The 25,333-nt window shown below is 31.0% G+C and overlaps 1 non-coding gene across 1 annotated transcript; it reads right to left on the bottom strand.

The window, feature by feature from the left end:
* Positions 1–22,125: 22,125 nt before the first annotated feature.
* Positions 22,126–22,199, bottom strand: Trnat-agu. The gene has a single exon. It is a non-coding gene; the product is annotated as a tRNA-Thr (tRNA).
* Between the last annotated feature and the right edge of the window lie 3,134 nt (positions 22,200–25,333).

Here is a 25,333-nt window from a genome sequence, read left to right as displayed (position 1 = left end):
ATGCGAGTAAGGAATAATGAGTTTATAAAATAAATGCAGTACTGTAATATACGCCGCCGGCTTGTCGTAAACCGTTTACGACCACTGGGCGAAGGGAAATTCTAATAGTCAACTACTCGCCTACTTACAAAGGTTTGGTTTTAGTGGTATGACACAAAGAGAAAAAAAGGTGAATGAACACTTTAGCAACTTATTTCTAAGTATAGTTTAGAAGTAAATAAATTGATCTAAGTAGGATGAATCAATTTCAACAAGATAATAGGACGGATAATAGGATAAAATCGGTTTTTTTTCGTTTGCGAGCAAATACAATTATCTTCCTAAACCATACCAGTTTTCGTCAGTCAGAAATGCATGAAAATTCATGAGAGTAGATTGACAGGTTGGATAAATGAAGGATGCTTGTATCATTGAATTGAGTGGTATAGCATCGTTTCTTCTTTTCTTAAAACCACAACAAAAAGGCTATCGAGTGCATTTACATTAAAATTCAACTTATCGCTTTTTCATACTTTCACAATCGCTGTCACTCGCACCACACAAGTTGTTCCGCGTCGCGTAAAAGCGACCAACCCTTTACTAACGCGATTTGTGTTTTACGGTTTGCGTAATGTGGCCACTAGTGTTTTGATTAGATTCAGCATTAGTGACGTGTAAAATACAGCTACAACTGTTTTGATGGAATCGTTTACGATTTAAGTAATTAAGTTTATTATTTGTTCATTATATGTCTCGATTTAATTATGTTCTAGTTCAGAACTGATAGTATGATTCTAACAGACTTCAAAAAAGGAAGAGGGTTTCAATTCGATTGTATTTTTATGTGTTACCCACGAAACTTTATAACTTCCTCGGTATTACCTTATAGCTTTTACTGGGTGTAACGATTTTGACATTTTTTTTGTCGAAAGCTGGTGCTTGTCGTGTGATTTCATTTAAATTAGATCGAGATCAGACTAACTAGTCATGTCTGAGTTATTCTTAACTACCGACCCGCCCCGGCTTTGCATGGTTGCAAAAACTATCAGTGTTCCTCTACTTATTATGCATGTATTATAAGGTTTATACCTTCCCCTGGAATCAATCTATTTACTAAAGAAAACCGTATCAAAATCCGTTGCGTAGTTTTAAATATCTAAGCATACAGACAGCGGGAAGCGACTTTGTTTTATACTATGTAATAATGATAGTATGTATTTATTTAAAAAAAATTTCGACTACCTACTACGACTAATTGATGTTTTTTTTTTGTTTGCGAGCAAACACAGTTGTGCTTTTGTAATCTTATTATATATGATATGTTTGACATCACAAGTAAAAGATAACTTACATCAAAGTAATATTTTTCTTATTTTATTGAGTAGTTGACCTGATAGAGGTTCGCAAGGACGTCTTCCTAAAATTAGTGCTTGTAATCGCGTCTCTGAACTCTATGTACATAAATATTTGACGAATTAGTATTAATTTAATCAATATTTACCATAGCTTGGTCTCTATTGTATGGTAGTAACCAAATTAAAATCTATTATGTATGATTTTATTTTTGTGTTACCCACACTTTAGAAATTCTAAACATTTTGATTTTGAAAGCATGGTGTCGTCTCCTGTCAAAGATTTTCATTGTATTATGAAACTTTGAATAGTTACGGGTTTCTGTAAAGAACTCACTATAGACGGCGCCACGGTTTGCTAAAACCGAAAATAAAATCATCATATCAAAAATTTCGATCTAGCGAGTACATCGTTCCATAGCTTAATTGGCTAGAGCGCTGACACGGTCAGTCGGAGACGCAGGTTCGATCCCCGCTGGAACGGTCAATTTTTGATATGATATTCAAAAATGTTTAAAATCTATTTTACCATTTAGGTCAATGTTCGAGCTTAATAAATATTTATAAAGTACTCATTTGACAACATTATTCATATTAAATCAATCGGTTAAAATGTATTTGTAATAATAATAATAACAATACTCTTAATTGTACCTACACGACAAAAAGAAAAACCAAGACAATATACTTTATATTGCAAATATAAAAACATGTACAAAAGCGGTCTAATTGCTAGAAGAGCGATCACTCCAGACAACCTTTGGCTACAGGACAAGGCATAGCCAAAGCGGCCAAGGGGTGTACAAAGAGAGTGAAGAATAGTGTTACCTACGTGCGTCGGTATTTACAATAACATACTTAAAATTATTTATTATAATTAATATGCTATGAACCATGTCCACGGCCTTTTATTCGTATTGCTATATATTAAACTCAACATATGTAAGCGTAGTTCATCTGATTATAATATTCTTAATATTTTTCAAATGATTCATCATCATCATCATTACAGCCTATACAGTCCACTGCTGGACATAGGTCTCCACAAGTTTACGCCAAAAATAAAGTGAACTCATGTGTTTTGCCCATAGTCACCACGCTGGGCAGGCGGGTTGGTGACCGCAGGGCTGACTTTGTCGCACCGAAGACGCTGCTGCCCGTCTTCGACCTGTGTATTTTAAAGCCAGCAGTTGGATGGTTATCCCGCCACCAGTCGGCTTTTTAAGTTCCAAGGTGGTAGCGGAACTGTGTTATCCCTTAGTCGCCTCTTAAAACACCCACGGGAAGAGAGGGGGTGGCTATATTCTTTAGTACCGTAGCCACACAGTACTATTAGGTTTTACATTTTACCAACTAAGTACTACATATAGGTACAGCATAATCAGTGGAACAACAATATAATACCACGTAAAACATATAAAATAATATACAGAAGGTAAACAAAATATGGGTAAATATATAGTGTAGTAAAGACGCACATATAACACATTTGTATAGATAGACACTTCATCTCGGACATAAGTCCTTGTATAATTCACAGGTCACGTCCTATCAACGCCTCTAAGCCTATATGTTATAATTAGCAGCAGAGGTCACGTGCTGAACAAAGTAGATTATTTGTTTTCATCCCTTGAGATATTCATTATCTCGCCTTTTATTATTTCTCTCTCGTTGTTTCAATTTCGACCGTGTTTTCTAAGAAACGCTTCTTGAATATTTACGATTTTAATAGGTCATTAGTTGATTATTTATCATTTTAAATTGTGAAGCTGCGTGTAAACTGTTTTTACGTATTTATTTATTTCTTATTGAAAATAATTTTTAATGTTATTGACCGGGATGTTTTTTGAGATAATAATAATTGAATAAGCACTTATTTAGTTATTCATTTTAAACTTTATACAGATTTTGTATAACAATAATACACATTAACATTTACACAGCTAAGCATTCGCTTAAAGCATTATTTATGACTAATTGGCGATGACCAATAGTTTAAGCATTATACCTTCTCCCATTACATAAAAATATAATTTGTTAAAGACAGTACATAACTAACTTATGAAGTTATAACTACATACATGTTTCATACAAATAAGAAATGTATCAAGATGAATACATACATACATACATATATTCACTCATATGTTTATATCAATACAAAAAAATGGAGAGAAGACTTTTTTGTTCGGTTATACTGCAAAAAAATACTAAACCGATCGGAATAAAACTTATACCGTAAGATGCAGCGTGCTTTGGACCAGGTTTTGGTATATGATATGTTGGTGGTTAGTTATCGTGTAAAAAAATATGGATTGACAGAGGTCGCTAGTATTTGATAAAAAAGTCAAGATCTAAGGCTTAAGCGCCGTATTGTTTGATTAAAACAATCTTTCAGAATATTTAATTAATGTGTCTAACTGCCTTTGAAATACACAGGTTGAAGACGGGCAGCAGCGTCTCCGGTGCGACAAAGCCAGTCCTGCGCTCACCAACCCGCCTGCCCAGCGTGGTGACTATGGGCAACACACATGAGTTCACGCCATTTTTGGCGCGAACTTGTAGTAGCCTATCTGGCAGGTCTGGCAGTGGATTGCGATAAGCTGAAGTGATGATGATGATGAAATGATGTGTCAAAATAAGGGGTTTAGAAATATAATAAAATAAAAATTTGAATGATAAATTACAATAAATAAAAACTTATGATGAGTGAGAGAATTTATGAAAAAATTTAAAATAAAAAAAAAAGAAACAAAAATTTTATTACAATGTAAGTACCTACCTAGCTATCATCTGTATAAATTTTTTAATTTTGTAATTCGTATATTCCCGTAGGATTTAGGTGTATCAGAAGATCTTTTCTAACTTTACTAGCAAGTAAGTCCCGCCTGCTTCATACTTTTCTTAAGCTAGTTGTTGTTTAATGCTTTGTGTTATCTAGATTATTAATATCGGTTTTTTAAATACTTTTATATTTGCAACGGAAAACTAATTTGTGCAAATGTAATTTATCCGTAAAAATCAAGCACATACATTTTTTTAATATTTAAAATTAAATAATATATTTATTTTTCAGTAATATTATATTTGTAAATGATACCAATGCCGTTTAATTAATTTAAAAAAAAAAAAACAACAAAATATTACTGTCATTATGATTTTTTTTCAAAAGCACATCGAGAAACAAACCGAAGGAGGCAAGGAACCTTTATAAAGATCGGATTAAGAGTTCCCCGGCAGGCACGTAGTTGACCGACAATAAAATTTAATATCATTACCTAGCCGACCATTTCAATTAACTCTGTCTTAGAAATGGACGCTACTGAGAAACGTTTTTAACGTTCCAATTATGAGATATTGGTTTTAAAAAATTAAATTACTCAGAATGTTAAATATAAAATTTCTTAGAAGAATATTTATTTAAAAGAAATACAACTTGTTTATATAAACCTCGTTGACCGATGCACTAGTAATAAGTATATAGTTTTAAAAGCATATGCGTTACATTTCGCTACAAAAAAAAAACAAGAAAATAAATGAACAGTAGATTTTTTAGAACACTTTCTTAATAAAAATAACGGAAACGTGTGTCTTGACATCAAAACAGATCGTCACAAATATGAACGTCATGCTAGAAAACCAAAATTATTACATAAAAAAAAATAATATGAAAATAAACATATCTTTTCTCCTTGGAATTATTGCCAGTCAGTCAGTCAGTTCTGCTTATTGCAGTCTACTGCTGGACATAGGCTTCCCCAAGTTCGCGCCAGGCATCCCGGTTTTCCGCAATCCTAGAATAGAATGATAGATAATTAGAATTAGAATTATTATATTAATTATTATTTATTTATAATAAGAATTATTGATATATAAGAAATTTAAGTTTTCGTAGACTGAAATAAAAGATAAATGATGTGTAAAAAAAACCTAACTACATACATTAGTAATAATAGTTTTAAGGGGCTACACTACCTCAGCTCGAATTCAGATTTCATCCGTACTAAATACACATAAGAATTGAGAGCGCATGGTTGTTCATCGCGCGAATTATATGTATTTTCTCCCCACAAATATTATCAATCGTTATTTTTAAAAAAACTATAAAATGTTCTTCATACTTATTTCAATTACCATGCTTAATCTCAAGTCCATAACTTTTATATTTACTGAGATATTAAGGTTTTAATACAAAAATAGAGGTAACTTTGCGATTTTTTTGTATCGAGAAAATTTTATGGAATCGTGTTTTCAAAACATATGAAAGATAGTTTATGTCCTGAACTTTATCATACATAAATTTCAAACTTAAATATTCAGTAGTTTGTAAGATATGGACATCCTGCCGAGTGGAAAATAAGCAATTTGAGGTAGCATACACTCTTAAGGGAGAATACTTTTGCCAATAAATTAAACCATCTACTAATTGAAGCTTAGGACTTCGTAAATCCTTGCAAGGGAGATTCATAAAGATTCTAAATGCTCTCTGCTGTGCTACTGACCGTCTATAAAATTTAATATTATTGCGTAAACTCTCGTTTCAATTAAGTGCGTCTTAGAAACGAAACTGAGGTGGACTTAAGAGACTAAAATGTGTAGCGAGGGCGAAGGAGTCTCATCAAAGCGATCATGTGATTGTATAAGGCTTAAAGTAATATTGGAGACTACGAAAATGCCGACTAAATATAACATATATATTATATTTACTTCCTAATAAAGATTTCTATAATGAATCATATAACTAAATTTTGCCTAAAAGAGTTCCAGCGATTAGACCACCTTTGTATATTTTAAAAGTTTTTTCTTTTTTCCTTTGATTACAAAAAGTATTATTGCCGTTGTTTTATTCATGCTTTAAAACCAATTCATCATATATTATTATTATCACGTTATCTGTTAAATTGTCAACTTGTAACTGAATTGTAAGGCTCTCAATTTATGAAAGTCTGCATGTTCAAATATTTTTTAATAATCATAAAAAAATAAGTCACAGAAAATTTCGAATCTAATAGTTATATCGTTTCGCATTGGGAATAGAATGCAAAATCGAAAGAGGTATAATAATCGTAAGTAACTGTAGAAATATGTTAACTCAGTTAATAGATCACGTAAATTTTTCAGACAATACCATTCATCACAGATTCAAGTCTGAACTATCTTAAGAGACTTTTCAAACTACTAAAGTGTTTTAAAATTCATCTTGTGTCTCACAGTGAAGGAAAATATTGTTTTAAAACAAAACAAACTCGAGAAAATCTTTGACTGAATTGAACTTTAGCTTGAACGGTTGAACAATAAAAGTTCTTACGTCAACGAGGATGATTCAGATTAATTCTAGAACTATAACTACAACTGTACTAAAGGGTCGAAACTGATAATTAGTACAAATAGTTAGGCTCACCTTTTCAATTTACGTATGAAAGGTAGAGTCGAGACTTAGCCTTGGGCAAATGAAAATGAACCCGTGAGATGGCTCAAAATCTTAAGTGTCTTCCTCTCGCTCGCACGCATTAATTTACATGTCATAAGAAGGGGACAGATGTAATAAAATTCCGAATGAGGGGAAAATGGAAGGATTCGAGAGTAATTGGAAAATACCTTCGCATTGAGTGGCGCGACTGAGGTTTCCGCATAGATTAAACAATGTGCCGAAACTGAACTCGTCTCATAACAATTGTGAAGTACGCAATTACAAATTCACAATAAAAATCAACCAGAAATTGGTATATCAAAGATGAATTGAATATTTACATTAATTTTGAACTGCTTATTTACATTACAAAAAAGGTAAGAGTATTTATAAATGTTTTCACCGCTTACTATCTGTAAAGAAATAAAATTTCAATCTGGCTTGGCATAGCTATCATAATTGGTAATACGTTGAATAATAGCCTAGTAGTCGCCTGATATTGCATAAGCAGATATTCCTTAGAAATTAACTTTCTCTGCTTTAGTACTTTATAAAGCGTATGACTAAATTTTACTTTCAGTTCAATAAGACTAAGTTTATTAGTTACAATATGAAAATCAATATTGAAAAAAAATAGATTGCTAGCTGTTTAGAACGTTTACCAATATTGTGTAGGTATAGTTAAATATCGTTGTATGTTAAATTAGTCCAGCGCTCGACAGATGGCGTGCGGATCAAAATAGATCGCGCTAAAACTTTATTTACGTGGTATAGTATGTAAGATTAGTAATTTAAATAAACGAACGATCGAGCTATCGGACGTCGGTGTCGGTGGTCGGTACGTAGATCAGAATACTGTCGTGGTTTTATTTATTTAACCCTTCAAGTAGTTCACAACTAGTTCAAACTCGACCCCCAGCCGCCGTAGCACACCAAGTGTTGTTAGTTCTTCAGAATTTTTAATAATAAAAATATTTCTTTACACATTCGAATTAAATTAAAATTAAAGTATGATTGATTTGTCAACTTTTATTCAATTTATAATATAAACGTCACTTTATCCCAAGCCTCTGGTTCTAATATTCTTTGGCTTCCTTCTAAAATAGAGATCGTCGTGTACTTTACTAGCCGACTGCGGTCTTTTGTATGAATTTAATCAGATTCTGTTTTCGTCGTTTTCCCGCGTAATTGGAATTTATATTGAAACCGATCCTCACTCTCGAAGCATATAATTACTTTGAAATTTTTTATATTCCATCATAAAATATTACATTTCTTAAAAAGTATTACTTATATGTTTGTAAATTATTTATACGTAACATATGCTTAAACATATAAGGTTTAATTACATTTATATTATTGTTTCAATTCGAAATATTTACATCAATTACACGATTGATTTTTGAATTTAAAAGAGGGTAAAGCAGGTAAAGGTAAGGTATAAGTTCTGTAAGGGTAAAGGGTAAGGTAATGAGTATACTAGTACAATTTAAGATTTAGTTTTGCTTAAATCAAATTTGTCATTGACGTAATAAATGTTTAATACATATAAATACAGTAACAAAAATATTACGTATCCTTATTTTCGTAAGTATGCTTTTTAAGTTATATTTTAGATAAATTTTCTTTGGAAATTATGTTTATCGTCTTATTTCCTTTCCATAAAGTAGACCGTGTGCTTATTGGCCAACCCAACGGTATAAAATACGGCCAGCACTTAAAAACACGAAATGGTGATCCTACTAAGATGAGAATCCTGCCTCTGGCATCCGGAAACATTCTCAGCACCCAGACAAAAAACTAGACTGACGGCAAATATTTTTATGGATCTATTTAACGCCTCAGCCTGTAATATCCCACTACTGGGCATAGGCCTCTTTCCCCACGTAGGAGAAGGATCAGAGCTTAATCCACCACGCTGCTCCAATGCGGGTTAGCGGATATATTCCCTACTATTCCCTACTATATGGATCTATTTATTATACACATAAAGATATTTACGCAATAATTTTGTCGGGGATTTAAATTGCGATCACTATCGCTAAGTGTTGTGTGTCCATTGTGCTAATCCTCCATCGAGAAATCCATTTTTGACGCCCTCAATTATTCTTGATTCTTCATAATTATGTCTATTTTTATGCTATTTATAATATAATAACATGTATTTTCGTTCAAAAATAACAGTTTCCATTAAAGATGCACTACATAATGTAACCCTTATTATCAATTTCACGAAACGTCGTTACGTCAAAAATACACCCAACGTTAATTAATACGGAGTATGCCCTTCGTCCCCGTGGGATCTTTAGGCCAAGACGAGATCTAAGTAATAATTATAAACACGCCCTTGGGGTTAACGTTAGGTACTTCCGCATGAATTTTCCGAACCTTCGAGGGGTTTCGATTAATTCAAAAAGGGATATAAACAGTCAGTTTTATTACGTGAGGTGATACGTATGTTTGTTTATTTAATTTGTTTTCTTCGTGAATTTCGCTGTGCGTGATCGTTTTAGGTATTTGGTTAGTTTCTGACACGGTTTAATAAAGGAGTTTCGTTACAGAGGATTATTTATGTGAGCACTTGTATGTTAGAGCGTTTGATAGACTTAACCAATATTAAGGTTTATTTATTTATTTACACTTTCGCATACCAATACAAGGCTTTAGCAGTATTACAAATGATATATAAAAATGGAATTTGCATCAGTTGCAACAGGCGGCCTTATCGCTAATACAGCGATCTCTTCCAGGCAACCTTTGGTTGGCAATGTTTGTGTTGTAATCAAGAAAAAAAATATATGAATGCTAAATACTTAAACATATACATACGATCGTCTGTTTCTACAGCGTGCCTAAGCGGCAAGGCGCTTTAATGTCCAGGAGTTACAATTTTAGCTTATGGTAACTGCTTACAATAATGTGGACGGTACGCTTGTTTTCCACCCTAATTGTATAAAGAAATACACATTTTTAACTAATAAATAGTGAATACCTTACTCCCTATATTACTACAACCATTTCTTTTCATAATCAATATTGATATATTGATTACTAAGAAATAACTCACGTTAGAATGTGTCAACATCAATTATTGAGTACGTTATGACACAAGAATCATAAATCCTCATTAAAAATAACATCAAATAAGTGATTTCTGCCAGACAAAGTGAATAATAAGCGCAGTGTAGAATAAGCTTTGTTTATGGCTGCTAAAATTATAAAAAAGAGATTAATATTTAATTAAACTCTGAAAATGCTTTATCGATTTTAATTATTACTTTACCATTACGTAGTAAAACTATACTGAAATTATATAAGGTAAAAATTACACTGTGATAGCGAAATAATATATACTAGTGCTCGCCCAGAGGTCGAAATTCGACCATAATTAAAAATTTAATTTAAAGAACACCAAAAAATAATGAAAATAAAGAACCCTTTTTTAAATTTTCAATTTGACTACAGACTGACAAGTAACAAAATATAAGCTTCTAATTATTTACGTTACAAAGATAAATTTAATTAAAAAAAATTTGTCGATAAAAGTAAATAAGGTTTTATTTAACCTACACTTCACTTCAATTAACTGAATTCTGTTTTGCTTGTAATAAAAAGGGTTAAAACATTGTCTTTGTCCTTGAAACAGTATCGGGTAGTAGCGAGTCTACGATAATGATAAAATCAAACATGATCTATTTTGAGCCTTAAATCATAAAGTCAGTTATTTCAGAGGACGAATTTTAGGGACATAATACCAAAATATATTTTCAAATATAGAATAATTTACAAGCGGAAGCGTTAGAATTATTTTTGTGCCATCCAATTAAATATATATCTTCTAACCCGCCGTGGAGCAGTGTGGTGAATTAAGCTCGAATCCTTCTCCTACATATAAAGAGGCCTATGCCTGCTAGTGGGGTGGTTCAATTTAATGGAGTCCTCTCATAACTTAAACAATAAACACTAGATTTTTTTATAAATAAAAAGAAATCTACCTTAATTCCTTGTTATTTCCAATTTTAAGGAAGTGAAATAAAAATCGATACAATCGACATAAACTGATCAATAATTAGTTTTAAAATATATAAACGTTAATCTACTAATAGGTGGATAAAATTTTGATAAAGATTCGTAAAAGCGTATCTATACTATGGAACACCACGTGTTTTAAGATGGTGATACACCACAAAATAATTTATTGATCATTTTAACAGGACTGTAATGGCTAAATCAACATTCTAAGGATTCAACTTTTGATGGCGGACGGACAGTGCTTAAATATAACGAAAGGAAAATTTACACTTACAAAAGAGTTTTGAAACAATAGACGAATATTTTTTAAACGTTTATGTAATAATAATAGCAAACAAACACGCTTTTATAAATAAACCAAACTAAAAAATAGAAAACCTTATCAAATTAGTGTATTGTCATCGGCGCTCGATAAGTCCACTAAGTTTAGATGAAATCTGATCGTTTAAAGTGGGTCAAAATGAAGTCCAAAGGAGTCGGTTACAAATACAAAAATAAGGGCAAGCTAATAAAAAAACGTGTAAAAAGCACTGTTCGTTAGTTTTAGTTCACAAATTGTAATCGATTTAATATATATTTTAAGTTATCAAAAAACTATTTGAACTTAACTATGATAACTAATTTTAGTACTATTTATAGTATTAAACAAATTTAGATAATTCTAATATTAAATTATTTATGGCTGTAAAATAGCATATTTTATTTTTCTAAATTTTGGCATTTCATATATTTTCTTATCAATTTTTATTTCAAGGCTGCAGACCAAAATTTATCACAAATATAAATCAAAGTTTCCTGAATCTTACTGAAAAGAGAAATGTATAAAAAAATGAACTCATAAAACATAATAACGAAACTCCAAAAACTCATTTCAAGTTTGATGATGAATCACTAGAACTCGAGTATGGTAAACTTCGCACAGTCTTTAAGTTTGGGTCACATTTTACCGAAATATGAGGGTCAATTCGTACAAGTCATTAAGCCGGTCACCCGAGTCGGAACCGTCATAAACGCGGTATCAAACTGTTTTATTGCGACCGACGCATGATTTAATGAAATATTTAATATTGAAGATAAGACGCAACGATCGTAAATTGCCAAGGGCAATATCGCTCTCCTAATGTTCTCTTGAAATAATAGCCTGAATTTCTTTATTTCAAAGAAGCCTACGTTTTCACAGATATTAAATTTTAATCTATCAAAGATCTCTTTAATTGAATAAAATAAAGATAAAATATTTTTATGCTCTTTTTGTATTCGTTAGGTCGGTCGTTATCGCGCTCACTATGATACTTTTGAAATTATATCTGTTTAGGCGTTTTATGACCATCATTTTAAAAATAATAAGCTTCCTACAAATACAAATAAAAAAAGTATATTAAATTCTTTATTAGTACTCTTAGTAGATTAAATTTATCTTTAAAGCATTTTTGGAAATTATAATGTAGTGTACCTACTTCCTAGGTCTTGCTTTTATGATTTAAATTACTATCACACTTTATTTATATCTTCTACCTTCGACTTCGATCTTCGACTTTTTTTTAAGACACCATTATAATAATGCAAAAAAATAACAACATTATTATACACATTACAGCAGGACACAGAAAGTAAGAAAGACAAACAACGAACGGGTTACAGCCAATCTGTGGATGGGCTGTAACCCGTCCGCAGATACGAATTTTATGTTAGTGTATATATTTTTTAAATGAAGATTTAAATTAAATGTAGTCAATAACAGAGTAGAAATGTAAAAAAAAAACAGCTATCACGAGCCGTGATAAAGTACATAGCATGTATGTTATTGCGCAAGGACGTAGTGCCTCATTGCAGTAAAACAGTTAGCTAAGATTTATTTATTTCAATAAAAAAAAATGTAAAATTTATTTATTTATTAAAAAGTTTATACACTTAGTAAAAAGACGAGATAGTAAAAAATGCACGAATAAAATAAGCTAATTAAATCAAGCTTTAATTAGGCTGTTGCTTCTTAAGTTCAAATTACATGAAATATAAACTGAGGTAGGGCACAGCAGGAAATATCCTACTCAAAATCTGGAGCAGCCTGACTGGAGAAGTACATCGACCTTACAGAAGATCACAGCTCAATAAAACTGCAGCTAAATAACTCCCAAGCAGTGTCATATTTTACTGTGGTGAGTAAGATGACCGGAGTTCCTGGAGGGGATTGAGGGCAGCGTCGATAACGACTTTGCCATGCACCTGGTGTTGCCGACCTAATTTGTTTAAAAAAACATATAACTTAACACAAGCATCAATTGCTTAGATATATTCGTATATAGATTCAAATGATTAAATATTCATTGGCCTGGTCTCACCGCAGCAATAGGAACTAATTATAAATAGAGAATCGGGTAACATTTATGAGGGATAGCAGTCGCAGTCCGTCTGCGGTCGTAAAGTGCGTGATCCGACCGATGGGAATCTCGGCCCTTGTTGCTTGGACCAATATGAAGACGAGAGTCGAGATACATTCTGGCTCTCGCTAACCTATTTCGGTACACCATCTAGCTAGTATTTAAAAAAAAATCAACATGAATAATAATTTGCAGAATGTCTGTACCTATAAGTGGCGAAGGTACGGAGCCTTGGAGAATATGAAAACTAGTGGATTCTGATTGTCATCATAAACATCATTACTCCTCATAATGGAATTTAAAGCCAACTTGAGTGAAACATGGTCGAAAATAATGGGAAGGGGAATCTTTTGCACATTTAAGACACCCAAAAAGTTTTAGTAAGCCATGCTAGAATTGTATCATAGTATCGACTCGCTGTACTTTCTTACTTGCGCCACACAATACAATTTGCATACCGTATAATATAGTGTTGCCGTTCCCTTCGTATCTAGGACGGAACTTGAGCTAAACGTCACCGTGGCTTGAATTAAACAAATGAAGCTTATTACGTTGTGTTGTTGCTATCCTGATCTTTATATAAATATATAATAATATTGCAGAAATATTGTAAATATGTAAAACAGCTCCATCTGCAAATGTGTTATGATCTTATGGCCAAACTTTTGGACCAATAGAAATTAATATTCAAAATAGACCCACTTTGGGTTTTGGGCATATGGTAATGATTATTACAGCAGTGCTCATATATGTGTATATCTTTTAAAAATATTTACAGAACTTTTTTCATAATCCAGATGAAAAGTAAAATTTTATTTCTCACTCAAAACTTTGTTTAGTAAGCGCTATTGACTATTTAATTATTTAGTGTAATGAGATTCCATAGGCAACAGTAGTAAACCGCTATAAGTTACATAATTTATTGATTAAAAATGTACACTTATTGAAGTTCTAATGAAAAGATATAATAATAATAATAAGATAAATTACATTAAACTAAAAAACCTTAAGTATATATATACATAATATAATAACTAAAAAATATTAGTAAAAGGAGTCCCTTTAGGCAAGGTTGCGAAGATACTGGCAGCGTTCCCCCTTTGAATTGGTAGACTAATTCTTTGTCCGAAGTAGCTGCCAGCTCTTCGGTCTCCTGTGACGTAATGGTAAGAAAACTACAACTTAATACTTTTGTAATTAGTAATTGCAGAATAATGATAACAACCGTCAGCTAAGCGTGTTTCGTAGTAATAAAATCCGTTAATTTTCATTAAGCAAAGGAATAAGACCAAAACGTATAATTGAAACCATATATTTTTCTACATTCTGTATAATATTATAACAATCTTGAGATATCTATTAACCACAATAAAATATTTTCGAGATTGACCGGATGATCATAGGTCTAAAAATAAACTGCAGATGTATTTCAGAAATTATTTGAATGTATTCGATTCCAAGTTTCAGTTGAGGCTAGCGTATTTTATCCTCTAGGCTATCTCTGAAGTCAAATAATCTACCCGCAGCAGTATGGTAAAGCAAACTTCGTGTATTCTATTTTAAGCTTTAGTCGTATTATAAATATAGCCTACGACTGCATTGATATCGATTTTGGCGACGTACTATTCGGTATGAATTTTATTGTTGTAGTTTTACGGAATAATGCTATGGGTTTTGGTATATTCATTTGACTTTTACTTTGCTTTCTGTTTTTATAATATATTGATAAAGTTTACGGTATCAAGTTAATCTTTAATGCTACCGCTATATGATACTATAATTTTACTATATTTTTCCAGAAGTTGAAGACAAAAGATATGTTTCGGTACAAACTCGTAAAAGCTGGACTTACTTGCTTTGAAACTAAGAAATGAAAACTTTATGTACCACGCTGTTCTGTGGATTGCCAGATTATTGCCACGTTATTTGTCTTCCCTGCCGCTTGCTTGCTCTGTATTACATGAATTTTTGCACAAAGATATGTCTAAGCAAACACCTTTGAATAGATCTTGTCAATTCATTGGTGCACTATGGACCAAAATATGTTTGACGTCTTAAAAATGATTTGAATGCGAAACTAAAAACGATCTTCGACTATTGCTGGTAAAAAACATTAAATATCTCATACAAAAATTCTGATATGTCCTACTATTTTAAGCCTTTTGAAGGTTATTATCACTGCTCTTAAGTAATGTTGTGTTCCTGTTGTAAGGTAGCCAGAGCTCCTGGAGAGATTTGGGGGTAGGTTTGAGAACGTGTTTGCAACGAAATAGGCTGGGGTATCTGCTTACCATCAGGTGAACCGCTTGCTTACCACCGTAGTATTATAAAAAAGGAAATTAAGTATATAAATACTTTTCCTAATTATTTTTTATGAAAGAACTATACTTAACTTAATGACACAAAAATCTCGGAGTCGACAAATGTCGCTAACTGTTGAAGTCTGTGCAAAGTTTCTAAGTGAAGAAATTCCGAGAACCGAGAACTTTTTTGTTATTTTACAAGTTCTTAAGATTTTTTTTCAATGTACATTTCCTAACAAGAGAAACAAAAATCTGCAAATTAAGGTTCAGGATTACATTACTTAGAGCGTTTGAAAAATGTATGCGTTTCTATTTAGTAAAAACTTCGGTTTTAGGGCATTTATTTCTCACTAGCTGTGCCCGCGACTTCGTCCACGTGGAACTTAAAAAAATATATTTTTAGGTAGCAGAGTTACAAGATAAAAATATTTCTAAAGTAAAAGTAGCCTAAGTTACTCATTATTACAACAGCTATCTGCCAATGGAAGTCCCATTGAAATCGGTCCAGCTGTTTCAGAGATTAGCCGGAACAAACAGACAAACAGAGAGTCAGACAAAAATTGTAAAAAATGTTATTTAGGTATATGTACCGCGTACACCCATACGCATTTAGTAAAAGCGGTTATTTTAATATTACAAACAGTCACTCCAATTTTATTTATTTGTATAAATTAATTTAAATTAACTATACAAATAAATAACACAGCACAGCTATTAGTAGTATCAAATATAAAATATAAAATTGAAATTAAGAAAAGTTGTCGTATTGTAATAATTGTGATAGTTAAGTTACCCATAGTCAAGATTCATTCTTCCGTTATATCAAAACAGACAAAATTAAATTTCGATTTTTACTATGAGTTAGTATGTTAAAATATCCACCAGCCCGCATTGGAGCAGTGTGGTGGAGTAAGTTCTGATCCTTCTCCTATATGGAGAAAGAGGAGTATGCCCAGCAGTGGGATATTACAGGCTGAAGCGAAGTGGAGTAAGTTCTGATCCTTCTCCTATATGGAGAAAGAGGAGTATGCCCAGCAGTGGGATATTACAGGCTGAAGCGAAGCGCAGTATGTTAAAACTGGTTCATTAATTATGGTATATTTATCTCGTAATTGTGTATGTTTTGGTAATAAAATGAGAAAATTACCAATCATAATCATCGCCACATAGTCGAAGACAGACAAATACGCTCCAATAGGAATACTTGAACACTTATACAGTAGATTTCGCTGAAGTTTTAAATAAACGGAACGGCTCAAGCTTTTGAGTACATAAAGAATCATCAAAGGTTATGAGGCAATACATAAAAATATAGTCAAACTGAAAAACACTTCTATTTTAAGTCACACTTAAACATTTCATTCTATTAAGTATGCTCTATTGTTAAAAACAATAAAATCGATAAACTTCTCTCCAAATTAATAGTTAAAATCGACCTCTTCAATGTACTATAACTTTCGTATATAAGTGCTATATGTCGCTTAGTAATACCTCATTAAGGCAGTGTGTAAATAATTTATATGCTATATATATTATGTATCAGTCTATACCGGGAATAGAATACTCCATCGCGACTCCGTCTGATTGTCAATTAGGCTCCGCGCAGGTGGTGACATGTGGAGCGAGCGTTCCCTTTGTTTGGTAATGTGCTGAAAAATTTACAGCTCCGACTTTTTATTTATTTATTTGCAGTTAAAACTTTTTTTATTTTCATTCACGAGAGTGATGTGTTGATGTTCTTAGATATTGTATTTCTTTAAATTTTTGTGTTTGTGTTAGTTTTATAATTTTTCTCATTTTGAGAAGCTATTTATTTAATATTCGATAATTTGATTAATTAAAATTGAATAATTTGGTAAGTGTAAGTAACGTATAATGCAAATGCTACAAAAAAGAATTAGCTAAAGCGTATTATTTGCTTCAAGATTACAAGAATAATAAAATGTATGGATTTAGCGGCCCTATATTTCATGTAGCAAATTACTAATTTTATAATAAAATAGTTTTTTAAAAGAGTAATTTGGAGTAAATTCGGCATTTCTTGCAGTCTTTTCTGCAATATCTACATTCCGAATCGTTGATAGCTTTATGTTTAACAATGATTAATTATTTAAAACAAACATTATTTTAATTTGTATATTGATAATTAGAAAGAAATTTTGAAGCCTGCTTGAACATAGTAATTTTCAATTCAAGTAATATCCGTAAAAATACCCAACAGACAGTTATATAGAAATAGATTGAAACCTGTTCAATTAACGAACCCCTTCCATCGCGTATTAACTTGTAGCATTTGTTTGATAGTAAAATAAAAAACCCGAAAACCAAATGGTGCTTGAAAATGACCGATCAAAAGTCAAACGTGACAATGAACGTGGAAATTAGATTTGTTAGTGAGGACGGGACCCTGACTACAGACTTATTAGACACAGAACTGGCAAGATCGACAAATTATTAGATATCATTATTGTTTATTGGATGTATATTATGTGTGAATTATTGTATTTACTCGCAAACGTAAAAACGTTTTTTAAGGAAATCATAACGTAAAATCAAGTACTTTTGGCACATAAAGTTTATAACAAAACAAAAATTTGACTCTAATCATATGGAAATATAAAAAAAATGAGTTCAATGGCAAAATAACAACATACTCGTACTTGATGATAACTGTAATATGTATTAATTTTGTGTTTTTTAATATCAATACAAACATTTGTCATTAGTGATAACAAGTGATTGTCGCCGCACACAATTGCAATGATGACTCAAGCCGTTGTCAAACTTTTGTTGCTTGCAAGTTCTATTTATCACAACTCTACGGCCATCGCACCTGAGTGCTGCCATTCTAGCTATTCCCTTTTACGTGCGATTTGTTATCTGTGAAAGATATATTTGAATCGAAGCTCTCTATGACTTTCAAATTTAGAGCTGTGATTGGTAAAAAATACAATTTTAATATGTGCTAAAAATGAGAACCTGCTTACGGTTTTTACTTTTTAATTTAGAAACGAAAATTAATGTAGGTAGGCATTATTTTATACTTGAAAATTAATATATTAAGACATAATTAGATACCGATTTGATATAAAACCTGTGATCTACTTAAAAGAAAAAAACAAAGTTCTGATAAATATTTTTAAGAGGTCCTAAAATGTGCATTTACAAAATTAAAAAGTTTTTTAAATATGTATGTATTTTGTTAACATATAATTAACGATGAAAATAATTTGTAAAGTGTAATAGATAACCGACGAAATCTATTTGTGTTTACACACACACACAATCTTGTTCATTGCTGTGATACTAATTCATTTACTGTCTTTCGATTCTGTTGAAAAGTCTCTTATATTCAGTTTAATATTTATATATGAAAATATTTCACTCAATGGATAGGTTGTTACTTTTAATAACTAACTTATGCAGTTACAATTTATCTACTCATATTAAAATAATAGAAAAATCACTCGTACGTGCATTTCTTTGCTATTAAAAACTCTGAAATTACTGAATCAGTTCTTATAATTCTTTTGTCATTAAACAATAAATTGTGCAGGAGTAAATAAGCTACGGAGCACTACGCCAAAAAATTATGGTATTCGAACGATACTAGTAATCACAGATATCAAAGCGAGTGAAACCGCAAGGAAGATGCTATTGCACTATAAAGTAAATATCAATTTCATTAAAGTTTCACGATGAAAAAGGCATGTTGGGACTCGATCACACTGCTCCGTACAAGAAGTTCCGTCGTGATATTACCTCGGTGGCATCTATTGAAAACTGTTTCCTACATTTAAACTGTGTAATGAAACGACCGCAAACTTTACGGCTTATAAAATGAGGTAAATGAAATATAAAGATGCGTTTACATTATCTATGAAATCATATTTGAAATACCTTAATAAATTTAGACTATAGAAATTCGTGCAAAGAACAAGTATGAGATTGAATATTTAGAGCTACAATTTGGTTAAAATTATTGCGGCCTAGATAGTCAGTTATTAATAGCTTAAAATAAAATTAAAAAGTTAGTAATTAGTTTGTCTATTTAAAAAGCGTTTGTGCTGTACTATGTGTATTTCTGGACATCCAACATAGAAATTCATTCTAAAAGACGTTTGTGAGCGTGAGGCATTTATTAAAAAATCTATATCTTACTGTATATCGTAAAAGATGAACCGTATACTTTGGTGGACTTATTAAAATCACAACTACAAGCTGTTATGTTTTCTGAATATAATCAATGTCTGTTACGGAGTTGTGTCATAAGCTGGTACGACGTATGAAAGCAATTTTAGGCAAGAAGTGGTTTCAGGCTGTGCGTCGTTTTGTGGCTACAGGGCACTATTTTGTTCTCGAACTATCCATTAAAGACCAACTGCAAATATGGCGCCGAAACATGATCGTAGGCTTGAAGAAGAGTATCTTTAACATTTTGATTCCGTATTTACGTTAAATGTATTCGAAGCTTTCGAGTGTGTGATTGTTAATTTCTAAAATAAATATAGCTTTAGTAGTATTAAGAATATTTTCCCACACATTAAGATGGCGACAATGATATTACGATTCAGTGACGTAAAAAGTTAATTATAATTTAAAAATATTTAAATAGAATTTTATTTTTGAACGCTACAAAGACTAAATCATGGTTTTATATGTACACATATTTAAGTTTTATTTATTTATATATATGTTTTTGTTATATCTAATATATTAAATAAAATTAATAAACATTTTGTAAGTACAGTGTATAACGATCTTTACGTAAAAGTTCTCGTGAAATAGTTTTTGATTATGAGAGTTTATGAAAGTTATATTATTATTAAATATAGTGTCGTAAACTTTCAGCGTCTAGTTCGGGAGAAAATTAAATTTCTTTATAAATAAAAGTAAAAATGTGTTATCGAAGCAAAAGTTTCATGTTCGAATTTTGTCGAGTCTCGTAAAAATAAAACTGTCGTATACTCTCGTTTACAGAATTTAAAGTATAATTATTTTAGTTCAAAATTAATGAAATGTGTTTTTTTTTTATCATCTCTTAAATAAATTTTACGACGGCCATTGATAATATATTTAGGTACAAATTATTGATTACAAGCTTCTAGAAAAAACAACATTCTCTAGTTCTATTATTCAGGACGAATAAAAAACACCTCTAAGTATCTACGTATACCTTTTTTCTTGTTATACCTTTTTTAAACTTTAATTTTATTAGTTATTATAGACGATTTGTTATGAATTAACTAGCTAAGCTCCATAGTTTTACCCGAGTTCATTTGAGGAAAAAAGTACCGAAATATTAAGTAGCCTTAGCCTTCCTCCATAAATCAGCTATCCAACACAAAAATAATTTTTCAAATCAATCCTGAGACTCGCGTTAAAACAATCAAACTTATTCTTCAGCTTTAAAATATTAGCATAGATTATATTATACGTCAGTTGTTTTATGAAATCTGATTAACACATCTTATTTTATTAAATAACGGGCAACAAAAAAGGTGGCATTTGTATACGGAAGTCCAAATTTTTTAAATTATTGCAGATTTTAATCAGCTAATAATCTTAAAAAAAATGGATGTGCTTTAGACCACACGACTGAAGTAAAACTTTCGAAACGTAACTCTCTCTCTTTTTATCTTCACTAACTTCTATCTCCCTCTCAACTTCCACTCGCCTCGCCCAATCACACTTTTCATAACGCTTTCGTCACGCATTCACCAGTTCACTGTCCAAGTCAAGCGTGCGTAAAGAGGTTTTACTTCATTCATATTAAATCTATTTTTCCTATTTGATGAAGGTGAGATGTAATTTTTAGAAATAAACAAAGCTGAAAAAACAGAAGTAAAGAATTTCCGTGACGCTTAGTAACCATTAGTGAGATCGGCCGCAACTCATACATTTTGAACAGCTACCCTCCTCAAACTAAGGTTTATCTTTATCAGCGGTTTTCATGTGGAAACTTATGTTTTTTTGTAGAATAGAGACAGAACGTGAGTCGATTAAGTACGTGAAAGTTAAGGGTTACATTTTAAGGTTTAAATAAAATATAAAATAAATATAAATGAGTTTACGACACTATATTTAATAAATATATAACTTTCATATAAGTTCTCAAAATCAAAAATTATTTCACGATAAATTTTACGTAAAGATCGTTATAGACTGTATATACTTACAAATTTTTTATTTCATTCAGTTAATATGGATTTAAGATATAACGAAAACATATCTAATATTTATTAGTCAATTGTTAATAAATAAAATTTAGATATATGTACATATATATATATATATATATATAACATTAAAAAATTACTTAAACAATTTTAGCCTTACAAACTTTTCACCTCATTGAATTGTTATATCATATTCTGCATCTTAATGTGTAAGAAAATATTCTTAATACCACTTAAAGTATATTTATTTTAGAAACTAACAATTACAAATTCAAAAGCTGTAACACACACACACACACACGGTCGTCTGTTCCTAAGGTTAGGTTAGTAAAGTTAATGATTCCGTTTTTGGTAACAGAAAAAAATTCAGTGCATACAAATAATTCATACATATATGAATAATATGGTAAAGTTGGTTTTAAATAAACTCTAAAGAAAAAAAGTACAAAATAATTTTAAAATAGTTTAGGTACATAAAAAGTGTCTCTTAGAAGGCCCCGGCGAGATTCGAACTCGCGATCTCCTGTTTACTAGACAGGCGCTTTAACCAACTAAGCCACGGCGCCTACGGCACACGCAATTGAAAATACTACTCATATTTGATTTTAATAACGTCTACTATTCTGTAAATTAATTATAACGTCATAAATGTTCTATGAATAGCTACAGCCTAAATTAAAATAGTTTTCATTATTTGTCAACACAGGTAATGAAGAATTTGTAGCTCTCTTACCTTTTAATATCGTTAATACATCGAAGCTACATATTTATTAAACCTTTTTATTTTCCGTAAAACTGTACTAATTTAGTTGATGAATAATGGACAAAAGTACTAGTTTTTATAATATATTCGTGTTTAATAGAGAACGCAAATTAAACACAACAAAATTGTAACATCAAAATGTTACTTCAAATAGTAACTATTCGATATATAAATATAACTTTGAATAAATATTAGCTGTACACAAGTAAAATGTCTGTACTACGTAACATTGTAACGAGATAAGATTTGATGGTCGTCTGTTTGTAAAGGATAAACTAAAGTAGTAGTCTTGTTAAAATTATTAAAACAGTAGATGCTACATTATTATTGATTGATAGGCTTTATTACAGCGGGAGGAAATACAACGGACGTAATCTACGGTGAAGCCGTGAGCGGAAATCTGGTATAATATAAAGATAGAATATCCCACTGCTGGGTATAGGCCTCTTTCCCCATTTAGGAGAAGGATCCTTCACGTTGCTCCAATGCAGGTCGGTGGATATATAGTTTATTTATTTTATTTATTTATCTAACTCTTTATTTTACACAATGTATATAATATATATATATTACAGACAATTACAAATTTTATAAGGTGAAGTTAGATATCCATTACTTGTAGACCCGATACAATCATGTATGCACTACCAGTTCAATTTTGTTCAATGTTAACTTCGAATAAATAAAGTTTAAAAGCGTCTAGGTCTTTCTTTGTTCTTGAAAAAGATCACTATATCCGCGCTGCCGTGTGTCCGTCCGAAACGGCAGAGGTCCTGAATAAATTCTTTTGACTCCATTAAAATGTCACTCAAAGTTGACTTGAGTCGACCTGATGTTGTATTGTTGTTATAATTCTAACAAAGTGAACAGCTTGTTTGAGTATTTTTAACGTTGAGTTTTATGTAAATATAAGTAATAACTTAAGTAATTCGATGTGTTAATATTTAAATGTTATCTAACATTAAATCTATACGAATATTAAAATTAATAAACATTTCGTTAAATACTATGATAAATTGGTTTTATAGAGGATATTATTTAAAAATCATATAATATTAAAGAAAGCACTTGTTTGTAACATAAGTATATTTAAAATTTAGACACGTAGGTCTGTTCTTAAAGAATGTAATCTAATATTGTGTTGGTATTCCTTGAGCTTATTCTCTCTAGTTACCAATATTTCTGATTCAAAATATGTAACGAAATATCCCGCTTTTGCAAGTAAACAAGTCAACAAGTAAATCACAATAAGATTATATCAAATATGTTAAAAACATAAAATATATTTATGGTTATATAATGGGAAAATAAAAGTAAGCAACGTGACTACCGTGTCATATAAAAATTAAGATATTCAAGCTATTTTGTGACACGGGTCCGGTTGAGATAAGTTTGGTAACAATATTAAAATATGATATCTGAGCGCGGTATCTCGCAGCTATCTTGGACCTTCGTAAAAAATGGTTTAACGTTTTTATTGAGTCATAACATATTTATATTATTTTTAAAAACATTCTACAATGTACAATGTAGTATATTATGAGCTTTATATTGGAAAATATAGCACACACACACACACATGTATATATATAGAGGATTACAGGTTTTACTAGGATTTACACCCTAGTGAGGTTGATGAGTGTACAGAGTTTATTAATTATTATTATTTATTTACTGTATAATTGTATTTAATTTAAAATCGATATTCGCTATTTTATTGTTTTATCTCATTATTTCTATACGTTTTTAGAATATGTGCAGTAATGTATTGAATACATTAATAAATATATGCATTACGGAAATCAAAGAACAGTATCCGAATTTTGTTTCAAGTTTTCCTTGAAATTTCTTTCGTTAATATGTAAGTAGCAGTAGAAATATCCTGTTTGCGAGTAGACTCAATTAGCTCGTAACACAATATCACGAGCGCAGTGCACGGCGACTTAATACCTTCCATCCAATTGAAAGGTATTAGTATCGCGTCTAAGTTAGTATCAGAACAATACCAGGATTACACTGTTTGATATGATACTACGTAACAAGAGGTTCATGTGGAGTTTTAAAAGCACTTTTAATTTTATTTGTAAGTAATAACACATTAGAGATTTTACCCTATAATCTTGCATATAATATGTAATAATGTTAATATTCGCAATAGCAAGTCGAATAGCTTCAGTTTTGGAAAACATCTTAAGATTTCCGTAAATTCAGCGGAGGGTATGGGCAAGCCGGCGCCTGATCTAAGAGGGGCCCTTATCTAAATCAAATGCCCTCTCGCCATTGGAAGGCTTTTTAAAGGGATTTACGTTGGAATAAATAAAATGTATCAAATTTTAATCTTGAAGTAATTCGCTTTTAGTATATTTTCAGTACTTATTTATTAATAGTATTTAAGAAATGGAGACATTTATGAGAAAAACAGCAAGAAGTATGAAGCTGACCTTTGTATTCACACACTAATGTCATCTCTATTGATATACAATAGTTATTATGGCTGTTTGACCGGTTTTGTTATTATTTCAGTTATAATCGAGTTAATGGCAGCAATTGGGATTAAAGAATCTATTGTAAAATATAAATAAATACATATCTTATAACACGGCTGTTTGTTCCAATGGTGTATGGAAACAGCCAACTGATTTAACTAATATAATATTTTTGAAATGTTTGACTGTATGCTCTGTTACCTATAATGATAATGTTAATAATGGTATTGTGATTAAGTGTATAAATTTTTGATTTTTTGATTTTGATTTGTAATGTCGATAAATTTTTTCTGTATTTTAATGTCAGTACTTGTTAAGTTACATTAGCAGTTATAACGTTCTTTTTGTGTCTTATCATATATATATTATAGCAAACAATCTTCCTTCATAAGTACACTATCAAACATCAAAAATTTAATCGACGTTTCCTGAAATTAGTGCATGCAAAAAC

This window comes from Melitaea cinxia, chromosome 8 (assembly GCF_905220565.1).
Source record: "Melitaea cinxia chromosome 8, ilMelCinx1.1, whole genome shotgun sequence".
NCBI classification, from domain to species: Eukaryota; Metazoa; Arthropoda; class Insecta; order Lepidoptera; family Nymphalidae; genus Melitaea; species Melitaea cinxia.
Note: the sequence above shows the minus strand (reverse complement) of the source record. Positions and strands in the feature narration are given on the sequence as shown.